Raw genomic sequence first — 5,306 nt, 5'->3', positions numbered from 1 at the left:
GATATTCACGCAATGATCCCGTCTGTCTGACCCGAGACAAAGCTTCATCAAAATCCTCACACTCTGTCGGTCCAAAACGTGCCCATAGTTCCTCAACGAATATTTTCCATGTAACTGGTCGCTTTTATTCTTCATAAGCCCTTCGCATCCATTGCCACCACTGATTTGCCTCTCCCTCCAAGTGATATGCAGCCAAGGTTACTTTGTGTTCATCCATAGTTTCCTGATATTCAAAGTACTAAGATACCCTGCTGTACCATTCTGTCGGATCATCGCCGGCGAAACGGGGAAATTCTAGCTTGGTAATCCGTGTTGGAGGCATGTGCCGCCCTGCATCTCTTTCCTCACGAGCATGTTTTGTAGAGCTTGAATTTTCAGTTGAGTTACGACTGGTGGTGCCCTTGGTTGCATTGTTTGATTCCACGAGTTTGTTTATTGTCTCCTTAAGACGCTGCAACTTGTCATTGATTCCCACCTCCATCTGTTCCATTCTGTCCTGTAAGCTTCCCAGATCAGCTTCAATTCGTTCAATGCGTTCCTTGTTAGTCGTCATTGATAGCCTAGCTCTGATACCAAATGATAGGTCCTAATCAAAGTTAGTTAATCAACCACAAGAGTTTTCTGCTTATGGCGAGAAAACAAAGACCAAGATAAATTGACTTTGTTGATTGAATGCCTTTTTTTTTTTTGCTGGAGCCTTTATTTATAATACAAACATAACAAACTCAGCCTATAATCACGGCTGTAATCAAGCTGAAATAACATCCTTGCTACTTTTACGAAACACAAAACTAAACAACAACTACTAAGGATTCCATCTTTACTAAGGATTCTATCTTAACTGCTATTCCTGCACGATTGTTGCAGCTATCAAATCCCTTGATTCTTGCTCTAACAACTTTGGTGCATTATTCCCACGTGAACCCATGCATGCATGAACCATGCAAGGCTAAGCCGAAAATCTTCACGTCACGTACTTGGGATTTGGCTTATGCCCTCTGCTGGACTTGCGTAACTCTAGTGGTTGTGGCTGCTTCTTATCATATGCGACCCATAAATTTTTAAGATTAAAGAATACAAATTTAAGTTTATTTAATATTATTTTTGAGAGCCCAATATTATTTTTGTTTTCAAAATTTAAGGGAAGTAAGTGTTTGGTAGCTATTTTAAGAAAACATGATACATAAAATTAAAAATTCAGGCCCCAAAAAAGGCAGCGGCTAGGTTACATAACTCTATTAACTAATAGCTCGCAGCTATTATTCGTTGGATTTTTTGTCTGAAATCCAACGGATTGTCTGAAATCCAACGGATAGAAATTAATGGAAGCAAAAAAATCAGTGGTGGGAAACTTGCGAAAGGATTAATTTCAAGCACGCCCACATGAATCAACAATCTCCATTTATCCCTTCGCACTCTGAAGTCATCACTTAGCGCCCATTTCATTACCAAATAAAAATAAATACTAACTTCAGTTGTTTGGATATTTGACCGAGTGAATTTACTATATTAACTTACATAATTTTTTAATGTATAAAGATTACAAAAAAATAACGTTGACGATTTTGTTTTACAAATGACACTTAGGAAAGAACATTTTCAATATTTTTTAAATAAATATAAGTATATTTCTAATTACAATTAATATATCAGTGCTAAGTGCTAACAGTAGTTGACTTTTCTTAACGACAGCTTATTGAGGAAGTAAGAAAATATATTTAGGAATTTTCTTTTTTTTTTAACAAGTTGAATTTGTAATCTCATGTTTTAGTACTTGACACAAATTACGCTAAAATTGTCTAAAATGTTCAAAAATCTAAAAAAAATTAGGAAAAAATGTATTTCAAAGAAATAACGTTATTCCCTGAAAAAATAAATTTATTTCTTGATATTTAAATAAAATTGGGTAAAAAAGTTTCATCCAAATATTTTTTTTCTAATGCCTATTTAGTAACATAAATGTCAATTCAAGGGGTTTAGTCTTTCAAAATTGAAACTGAAATGGCTAGATTTAACTGCAAAATAAATGGAATTGGGGGGAGGGGGGACTTGGTGGCGTATGTTAGAACATTTGGAGGCTCAAAAAAATTAACCTCGATTTTTCAACGGAAGTGCGACCAGTTGCTCCAATAATTTGACTCTCCAATTAACTCCATGTGTCATCCCTTATTTATTAAGTTGTCTTTGCTTAGTTTATAACCAACAGATAATGTAAGGTAGCTAAACCTCCCGCAAAAACGTTAACCTCTATTTTTCAACTAGAGTGTGACCAGTTACTCCAATCATTTGATTCTCCAATTAACTCCACGTGTCGCCCCTTATTTATTAACTTGTCTTTTCTTGATCTATAACTAACAGATAATATAAGGTAGCTAGACTCCCTAAAAATTAATGTTGATTTAGATAATAACTTTTAACTATTGACCTCCTATAAAAAAAAAAACTTTTAACTATTGACATTTCATAAAACGAACTGTAATCTGTTCCTTCTAATTTATGAGTTAACCTATCATGCAGCGCTATATGTGATACAGCGCATGCATACAACCGTTACAACTGATTTTTAATCAGATAATATAATGAAAATTACATTTTTTTTTAATGTGAAAAAATTATGAAAAATTTAAAAAAAGATAAAATTGTAATTAAATGAGGAAAAAGATTGTAATAATTTTAAATTTAAAAATAGTACAAAAAATATAAAAAATATATAAATATGTCACAAAATGGTTATATTCCTACTTATTTTGTCACATTTCAATATTTATAATGCATATTTCAAGTTTACTTTTCAATTCCTATTTTTCTGGGTGCTTTATCTAAATTTGATACGTTGTTCCAACTTATTTTTCCACTAGTTTTTGATTCTATATATCCACTCTTTTCATTAACTTCCAACTTTTTAGGTGAATGTTTCAAGTTTATTTTTATATCTCTATAATGTGTTAAACTTTATCTAGTTATTGGTGAATTGTTCCGATTTATTTTTCTACCACTTTTTGGTTTTATATTCCTATTATTTTTATTGAATTATAATATTTTGGGTAAATATATCAAGTTTAGTTTTTAGATCTCTACTTCTCATTTGAATTTATTAAATTCTTGGTAAATTATTTCAACTTTTGGGTTAACTTCTTCAACTCCTGTTCCCACCACTTTTTAGTTCTATATTCATAATCTTTTTATTGAATTCTAAAATTTTGTTTGGATATTTCAAGTTCAATTTCTAGATCCCTACTTTCCGTTGGAATTTATCAAATTTTTGGTAAGTTGTTTCAATTCATTTTTCCATTAGTTATTAGTTCTATATTTCCAGTTCTTTCATTAAATTTCTAATTTTTAGGTTAATATTTCAAGTTTATTTTTTCATTTCTATATTCTGTTAGACTTTATCTAGTTATTGCTAAGTTGTTCCAATTTATTTTTCCACCACTTTTTGGTTCAATATTCCTGCTCTTTTTATTGAATTCCAATATTTTAGGTAAATGTATTAAATTTACTTTTTGGATCACTACTTCACGTTTAAATTTATCAAATTATTATTAAGTTATTTTAACTTTTAGGTTAATTCCTTCCACTCTTATTTCCACTACTTTTTGGTTCTATATTCCTACTCTTTTCATTGAATTCTAACATTTTACTTGGATATTTCAGGTTCATTTTCTAGATCTCGATTGGTTGTTAAACTTTATCAAATTCTTGCTAAGTTCTTCAAACTTTTAGGTTATGCTCTTAACTCTTGTTTCCACCATTTTTGGTTCTATATTTCTATTATTTTTACTTAATTTTAATATTTTTTTGCAAATGTTTCAAGATTATTTCTTGATCCCTACTTCTTGTTGGATTTTTCATATTCTTAGTAACTCATTCCAAGTTTTAGGTTAAGCTCTTCAACTCTTTTTTTCACCACTTTTTGGTTTTATATTCCTATTCTTTTCATTGAATTCCAATATATTGCCATAGATGTTTCAAGTTCATTTTTTAAATCCCTATTTATTGTTGAAGTTTATCAAGTTATTAGTAAGTACTTACAACTTTAGGGTTAAACTCTTCAATTGTTGTTCCCACCACTTTTTGGTACTATATTTCTATTCTTTTAATTGAATTCCAACATTTTGGGTAAATATATCCAGTTCAATTTTTAAATCCCTACTTTCTGATAAAATTTATCAAATTCTTTGTAAGTTGTTCCAACCTTCGAGTTAACCTCTTCAACTTTTATTTCCATCAAATTTTGGTTCGTTATTTCTACTCTTTTTATTGAATTCCAACATCTGGGTGAATGTTTCAAGTTCATTTCTCAGATATCTATTTTTCATTGGAATTTATCAAACTCTTGTTAAGTCATTCCAACTTCTGAGTTATGCTTTTCCACTCCTTTTTCACCATTTATTGGTTCTATATTCCTACTCTTTTTATTGAATTCTAAAATTTGGGTAAATATATCAAGTTATGTTTTTAGATCCCTGCTTTCCATTAAAATTTATCAAATTCTTTGTCAGTTGTTCTAACTTTTGGGTCAACGTTTTCAACTTATTTGCTCACCAAATTTTGGTTCTATATTCCTACTTTTTTTTTTTATTGAATTCCAATAAGTACATGTTTCAATTTCTATGTTAAGCACTTCCACTCATTTTCCTACCATATATTGGTTCTATATTGCTACTTTTTTAATTGAATTTCAATATTTTATGTGGATGTTTCAAGTTTATTTTTTAGATCCCTATTCACTGTTGGAATTTATTATATTATTGGTAGATACTTACAACTTTTTGGTTAAGTTCTTCAACTATTATTATCATCACATTTTCGTTATATATTCCTACTTTTTTTTTACTAAATTCCAATATTTTGAGTTAATATTTCAAGTTCATTTTTAAGATCCCTATTTCTCATTGGAATTCATCAAATTCTTTGTAAGTTGTTCCAACTATTTTGTTAACCTCTTCAACTCTTTTTTCCACGATACTATATTCCTACTCTTTTTATTGAATTCCAACATTTAGGTGAATGTTTCAAGTTCATTTTTTGGATCTCGACTTTTCATTGGAATTTATCAAATTCTTATCAAGTTATTCCAACTTTTAAGTTTTGCTCTTCTACTCCTTTTTCCATTATTTTTTGGTTCTATATTCTCACTCTTTGTATTGAATTCCAATATTTTGATTAAATGTTTCAAGTTTATTTTTTGTATTCCTACTTTTTGTTAATCAATTTCAACTTTATTTTCAGGATTTTTTGGTTACATATTCCTACTCTTTTAAGTGTATTCCGATATTTTGGCTGATGATCCCATCGTTCGTGGG

The sequence above is a fragment of the Citrus clementina genome, unplaced genomic scaffold (genome assembly GCF_000493195.1).
Source record: "Citrus clementina cultivar Clemenules unplaced genomic scaffold, Citrus_clementina_v1.0 scaffold_6, whole genome shotgun sequence".
Lineage (NCBI taxonomy): Eukaryota > Viridiplantae > Streptophyta > Magnoliopsida > Sapindales > Rutaceae > Citrus > Citrus x clementina.
The sequence above is the reverse complement of the archived record's forward strand: the minus strand, read 5'-3'. Positions refer to the sequence as shown.